The sequence below is a fragment of the Neltuma alba genome, unplaced genomic scaffold (assembly GCF_004799145.2).
Source record: "Neltuma alba isolate B1F8T4 unplaced genomic scaffold, ASM479914v2 tig00011381_pilon, whole genome shotgun sequence".
Classification (NCBI taxonomy): Eukaryota; Viridiplantae; Streptophyta; class Magnoliopsida; order Fabales; family Fabaceae; genus Neltuma; species Neltuma alba.
The window spans coordinates 16727-25089 of NW_021636074.1; positions in this window are offsets into that span (position 1 = coordinate 16727).

Genomic DNA, 8363 nt, shown 5'->3' on the forward strand with positions numbered 1-8363 from the left:
TCATCCAAGAAACTAATATAATACTTATAACCAGCAGTAGATTTAATGGGTGACGGTCCCCATAAGTCAGTAGATACAAGATCAAGGGGATTTGCTGCTCGAGAGTGGGACTTTGAGAAAGGAAGTTTGTGCGACTTTCCCAATTGACATGATTCACAAAACTTAAATTCTTCATTGGATTTCAAAGACAGATTACAATCACGCAACACTTGCTTCAACACACTACTACTGGGATGGCCTAGGCGCCTATGCCAAGTTTCTAAAATAGAAAGAAAGATACTTGATTCACATTTCTTTTCTAACTCAGGTCTACTCTTAGCAAAAACAAACTGAATAGAGGCAATATCTTTAATAGTCTCAGTCCTTCTAGCAGGGACAACAGCATTATCAATCCTATATAGTCCTTGAGTTGATCCTTGTGTTGTCACTCCTTGCAGCAGTACCTTATGCTGCTTCTTGTCCTTCACAAAACAACCATGTGAGTGAACTTCAACAAAAACATTGGAGTTGTCATTAGTCAACTTGTATCCACTGATCAGGTTTTTAGAGATTTTAGGAACAACCAGAACATTATTCATTTCTAAAGTCTGAGAAGGAGTGTCACAGATCAATTTAGAGTTTCCAGAGTTAACGACATCAAGAGAAGCACCATCACCAACAAGGAGTGAATTTATACCTGAGGTTCCGCCACTTGAATCAACATTCTCAGATGAGTGTGTGACATGATGCGTGGCACCTGTGTCTAAGTACCAAGCTGGATCAGTAACAGATTCAGGAGTAGCGATATATGCTGAGGCACCCTCACTTTTCTTAGGACCCCGGTAGTTCCTATCATAATGATGATAGTAATGTGATGTCTCATGCCCTGGCTTGTCACAGTGATGACAATATTTATCAGATCTTTTGCCTGAGTTTCCACGTCCTCCTCTGCCTCGACCTCTACGGCCTCCTCTGCCTCTCCAGTTACTAAATCTGTTTGAATTATTATTTTGAACAGAGAGATTAGCAAAGGCAGTTGACATGTTGGACTGATTGATCGCTTGTAGTTGATCCATACGAGCTTCATAAGTAAGTAGCTTAGACTGGAGATCAGCCCAGGATAAATTATCCTTCTCGGTCAGCATCACCACAATGGGTGTGTAATCTGCATCTAAGCCTGCAAGAGTCTGAGTAACCAGATCAGTAAGTACTAATGGTGAGCCAGCAAGTGTTAAATTATCAGCGATTGATTTCATTTTGGCCAAATATTCTTTCATCTTCAGGGTGCCTTTTCGAGTGTTTTGAAATTCACTCTTCAGAAAGGTAATGCGAGATCTCGTGCTAGCACCCACGAGTTCCTTTACAGCCTGCCACAGTTGATTTGCAGTCTTGCAATGGGTCATCTGAGAGGCTAGATCGACAGTCATTGTGCTAAGAAGCCAGCCAAGGAGAATCTGATCGGTCGCCTGCCAATCTTCAAATGCTGGGTTTTGATGTACTTCTTCAGCAGCGTTCATGATGTATTCTGGAGGTGTAGCCTTAGATCCAGTGAGATATCCTTCCAATCGATGTCCTCTGATGATTGGTAACACCATAGATTCCCACGTAATGTAGTTTTCTCCATCCAGCTTGATGGAGTTTGCTTGATTCAAGGAGCTCAGTAGAGGAACAGGCCGAGTTTGAACATTAGGAGCCTGATAAAAGTATGGATAGACCAATGGCAATGGTTGATTGGGGATAGTGTGTGTTTGGGAAGTTGGAGGTATGCTTGACGAAAAAGACGATGGGACTGTGGAAGAAGATGAGGTGGAGTAAATGGGTTGATGATAAAAAGGAAAAGGGGTGGCGGTTGGTGATTGAAGGGTGAGGCTAGGGTTTGGTGAGGCAAAAGTAAAAGGTGAGAAGGAAAGAGGTAATGGCATAGAGGACGAAAGACCTGTGAGGGAAGGTGATTGAGATGTAGCGATGGAGACTTGACTGGTAAAAGCTTGGGGGTTGGTGACTGGTGGGGCGGCTGAGATGAAATAGTAAGAGTATTAGAGTTTTCTGGTGTGACGGCGGTGGGGTTAGGGTTTGATGGGTTAATGGTGGGACTCCCCATGGATGACGATGCCATTGCTGACAGTGTGGTTCTGGTACCAAGACAAACTTTGCAATAAAATAATAAACGTTGGCTCCAGGATTCACGTCTCTCTAGACCATCGTATTCTATATATATACAAGAGTGTACAATGATAAGATGACACCTGTCCTAGCAATGGACTGTTCTAGAACTACAAGAAGGCATAAAATATTTACTACAGTGAAAAATACATTTAACTTGGCAGAATTCCGAACTCTAATATTCTATGCAAATAGCAGTTTGCATTATGCAAGTGAATGGCTTTTTATGATATGCGTAGGTGTATTAACAAACCATAGTATGTAGAAAAAGAAATTTGATGAGTGGACAAAAGCAAATGCTTTGTTGCCAATAATTTAATTTATCAATTGGCAATGTTATCTTCAATGTAGCTGCCTGATGGACCTGCACATAGAATACTTTTCTTCCCAGTTAAACAGAATAAATTTATTGCAAAATTTTTAAGACAATTTTTTTTGGCAAGCATATTTTTTACAATATTTCTTTGGGCGCAAAATTATTTAAATGAAAAAAACATATGGATGCACAAAAACTCAGAATTTACCTATTTTATTCTTTTATTTTTTAGCAAAAATTTCATCCTATATAAAGCTAAAAATGATAATTATATATATTGGGCAAAATTATATTTGTACGTTTGTTTGGAGTCCGAGGTGAAGTGTAATATTTGAAATTTGTTACCAAGGCTTCATACACATTTTTACATGTTACCTATTTTACTCACGGAGGATTATATTTTTTTCAATGTAAAACTTAAACTAAGTTTTCTAATATATTAGATCATGGATTTTTTATATAGCATTTTTTCTAAGCACGAACTCTTGTAAGAAAACTTTTCTTTCTTTGACTAAATTAATTCCTTGGAAGCATGCTTTTTGACTATGCCTTGTCACTATTAATAAATCAAGAAATTTGGATTATTTTGTTAATTTAATAATTTTCTATAGATCTAAAATATTAAGAAACAAAATTAACGGACCATCCAAAGAACGAATGGCACGTATAGTGCCTCTAACCATACAAAGAAAACTTATATCCTAAATCTTTATCATTATTTCAAACTCGTTAATATCTCGTGGAAATTAATAGCAAATAGCAGGAGTTTCTTTTGTTTTAACAAAACTTAGAAAATTTCTTCCTAAAATAATTTGTTTTCCATCAAAACTTGGAAAAAGAGTTTCATCGTAATTTCTTCAAAAGAAAATTCTGTGAATTAATAATCTACCAGGGGAGTCATATATAAGGAGAACTTTCAAAACTCGGGAAAATTTGGCCGTCATATACTTAAAAAGGGCCCCTTTTAACAAAATTTTCTGAACACACATTGCAATATCAAGAACAAGATGTGATGAGCAAACAAATGCAAATACTTTGTGTTCATAATTAGATCTGATTAACATTGCATCAAAAATAATTATCAGTAAAGAATTGAATTTGCATAATACGAAAATCCATAGGAAGCTTCAACGACACTGGTGATAGGTCAGAGGATTGGCTAAACCAAATTGATTAAGCTTCAACGACACTGGTGATAGGTCAGAGGATTGGCTAAACCAAATTGATTAGAAATAGATCCCTTCCCTTTTCCTTTTTTTGCTTAAAAAAAAAAAGCAAATTAGTGACAGAATTTAGTGACGAAATTTTCATTACTAATCAAAAGTAATGATAGATTAGTGGCAAAATTCATTTAGCAAAGGAATTAGAGCCAAAACTTTTTTGGTATCTAATTCTACTGTTACTAATTCTTTGTTGATAGTGAAGGATTAGCGACTGAAATTAGTGACAAAAAATTTCTATTACTAATCCATTGCTAATTAGAGACAGATATCTCACAAAAATTTTGTCATAAAATAATAACGGATTTGTAATGAAAATCCCGTCAAAAATTAGTGACGGAAATTTTCCATCAGTAATTTTCATTGCTAAATTTTTTTATTTTGTAAATTTAAAATACCATATGACAACCGCCACGTCATTACTACCCTCCACCTCACTACCTATTCTCTCTCCTCTATGCTGCCACGTCATTCTCTCGTTCACATTGTCACACCTCTTTCATTATCATATTATACATTAATTAGAACTATTAGGAACCATTATTCAAGTCTTAAGTATGATAAAATTTCAATTTCACAATTCCCGTTTTCGAATTTTCGTACACTATTCACAGCAATTTAGGTCAATTTTGAAAATTCATAACTAATTGTAAAAAAATCCAAATGAGATGGTTCCAAGTTCTATAGAAAGCTCTTGACGTGCTGTTTAGAGAAAAATTATTCATTTGTATCCAGATCTCATACATCATTTCCAGATTTCGTTCAAAATGGTACTATTTATTTGGTTATTTTTTAATTTTTCAAGATTTATGCCCAACTTTGGAAGGGTATAACTTTCTGTACAAAACTCCAAATTTAATGAATTACCACTTGTTTTAAAGGTAAAAATGAGATCTATAAGCATGTCAAATTTCAGATTCATATTCATTCAATTGCTCAAAATCATATTGGTCTAACTTTGCTCCCAAAAAGTCAACTTTTATCTCTTTTTCATACCATTCTTGCCTTTTCTTTTCCTTTTCCTTTCATCTAACTTTTCCCAACATGCAACACATGTATAGACATAATTTCTTAGTCAATTGTTCATAAATAGAGTATCCTTAATCATCAATACAATATTTCAATATCGTTTATAAGGATACATAACAAATCATAATAATTTACAAATCATAACTTCAGTTACATTTAGCTTAAACTTCTTCCAATATGACTTCCAATACTTTTCTCCTTGCCCTTAGCATACCACTTGAGGTTCCTATTATTGTTTATACATTGAGGGGGTGAGATTTCATAGAAATATCAGTAGTAATGAATCATAATTATCATGTTAATCAAGCTCCACAAATGTGACATATTACAGTGCATAATAATCAATTTCAAGACCATGAATAACACATTATTCCATCAAGAAAATTAGTACATATCCACATGTCATATCAATGTGCATTTGGCCAAAGCATATCCAATATCAAAAAGCATTCCATACCATAGTATAAATCAATCAATTCATAGAAACATAAAACAAGCAACACATGCATATTAAGTAAGTAAGAAAAACAATCAAATCAGATTCAAAGCTACCTCTTTTATACGTGAACCAATTCGGCCTCTTTAATTCCTTTGGGTTCTTTCTTGTTCTCTTGCACAATACCTATCAATTCATGTATAAACACATTCTAATTTATAAATAATTCAAGCATAAACACTAATGCTTGACATTAAACTCAATTAATCCCTTTTTCTTTGGTTTTTAACATAAGCATTCCCTCTTTGCTTCCATTCATCTCTTAGTTCATTCCTACACAACTTTTCATGTAGAATCCAAATATCAAATTATATTTATTGAAATCAAACTCCTTCCCCCTCAAATCATAGTGGCCGAATAGGGAGTACTTATTTCCAAAAATTTCATTTTTGATTCCAATGATTTTAAATACTTTCCAACAACATACCCCTATACAAAAACATGTTTTAAACCCATTGGAATCATCAAATCAAGCCAAAACAATTTGCTTCCGCATGAACAGTGCTGGGCTGAATTGAAGCTCTAAAACCCTAAGTAGATTTTCTTCCAAAAATCAATCCATGCACCACTTAATCTTGCTTATTTCACTTGATATTTAAGGTCTCTATCCTTTTCTAAACATCACAGGTTCAAATCAGAAATGGACAGCATCTCCCCCTTGATTTTCATGCTAAAAACTTAACCAAAACTAGTTTAAATCTTAGGGATAGCAAGGCTAGAACATACCTTGATGAATCCTTGATGAAAGTTAGATGATTCTTTGTTCAAAAGCCCTTATCAAATTCAGTTTCCAGCTCAAAAATGAAATGGGCAGCACCTCCCCTCTTGTTCCCAAATTTTCAATATTTTCTTGTGTTTTTAAGGGGATAATTTATAAACAAATAAATCAGCCACTTATTCCCCCATTTGCACGACCAAAGGCCACCTAGGGAGGTTATTTGGCAGCCATCCAATGCAAGAAGGGTTTAGACTTGAACAAGTGTCCTTTTTTTTTTAGAGTTTTCCAACAATTATCCCTTAATTTTATATTTTATTTTAATAAAAATAGAGGGACCTGGAAGCTGCACGAAATTGGGCCCTTATTAGACTCAATGTGGGCCCCACAAATGGTCTAGGCTGGCCCAAAAAGATGGCCTACAATTCAAATCAAAATCCCAAACCAATTTGAAACTTTATCGGTTACTATTTACTAGTAACATTTTATACTTTTTTCAGACCTCCAAAAATTTATTTATCTCCATAATAATTCACCTTTTAATATGAGAATATGATCTAAAAATTTTTAGAATTTTTTGTCACCTCTAGGTATTTATTTTGAATTTTCTCTGATTAAGCTTTTATCGATATCACTGCAAAAAAATAAATTCCCTAAAATTAATTCCTAAGCTTCCAAGGCCTCAAATTAATTTTATAAATTCAAATAAATTTTTATATGATTTATCCATCATTTTTTCAAATTTATTGAGGCCTCTAACTAATTAAAATAATTATTTTTCTTTGATTTTCTAATATTTTCCTGGAAAACCTCTGTTTACGGGAAATCCTGTAATAATTTATTTTTACCGTAATTTTACCTTTCGGGCCTCAATTGAATTTTTAAAACCTCTAATTCACCAATTTTTCATTTTTAGGGAATTTTCTAGAATTTCTCTCAATTTTTCCCGTTTTGTCCTTCCAAGATCGATAAATTTGAAAATACTGATCCGGATCTTTTTTGGGTTTCACATCATGCTTAGTTTTCTTAGCCAATCTTCTTTTCTTATTGGCCCTTAACCAAATTTTTTATCCTTTCTATCAATGCTAAAATTGGCGGGATGTGACACACGTCATCGTATCGTTGCCACATCATCACCTTCTTTCTTCCATGATGCCGTGTTATCCCCTCATCCATGCCGTCGCCAAGTGTACATTGTTCTGAGCTGCCATGTTATCGCTTTGTCCATGTCATTGCCACATCACAAATTGAGCCAATTTTTGCGAACGAGTGGTGATTCGAGCTTAGGACCTTCTACACGCACACTGGAACTTTTGTCAGTTGTGTTAAGAAACGCCCGCAAAATTTATTTGTAAAAATAAATATATATGGTATTTCTAATTACAAATACAAATATATATAATAAATATTATAGGGTTAAGGTACATCTAGCACCCTAAAGTATTTTCTCAAATAAATCCAACACTCTAAAGTATTTTGTAGTGTATTCAGTACCCTAAAGTATTTTTTTTATATGCGTCTAGTGCCATAAAATATTTTTTTGGTGCATCCAGCATTTCAAAGTATTTTTTTCTAGGTGCATTCAGTACCCAAAAATATTTTTTGATGCATCCAGCAAGAAGGCAAAATAAATACTTCAGGGTGCTGGGTACCCCTAAAAATACTTCGGGGTGCTGGATGCATCCAAGAAAATACCTGGGGTGCTGGATATACCTTAATCCAATAGTATATATAATTTAATATATTATAATTTATTTCAATTTAATTTTTATTTTATTAAAAATAATTAATCATTAATATTTTTATTCAAATATTAAATAAAATAATAATTATATCATATTTTTCATTTATAATATTTGTATTTTTATTTATATAATATATTATTAAAAATTATCACATATTATATGTTTATTTTAATAATAAATATTAAAAAATAATTGCTATAAATTTATATTGTAATTTTTTGTGATGAATTAGTAACAGAATAGTAACGGAAATTAGTGACAGAATTTTTTGTCACTAATTCCGTCACGACATGTTTTGTGAGGGCAGTTAGGGACAGATTAGTAACAAAAATTAGTGATAAAAAAGTTCTGTTACTAATCTTTTTACAATGGAATTAGTAATGAAATTTAGCGTGAGGTAAATTTTTGTCACTAATTTGTCGCTAATTTAGTGATGGAACAAAATTAGGTCACTAACCCGTCGCTAAAAAAATTCTATCACTAAATTCTATTGCTAATTTTAGTGATAGAATTTCTCACAAATTCACAATGAATTAGGGATTGAATAAAATTCTGTTGGTAAATTCTATCACTAATATCATGTTTTTTTGTAGTATTTTTCTTTTCTCCTTAAAATCTTATATCCATCCTTAGATTGAAAAATGGGTAGTTTAGATTTAAAATTTTACAAATTAAAATTTTTATATTTTTTTTGTAACAC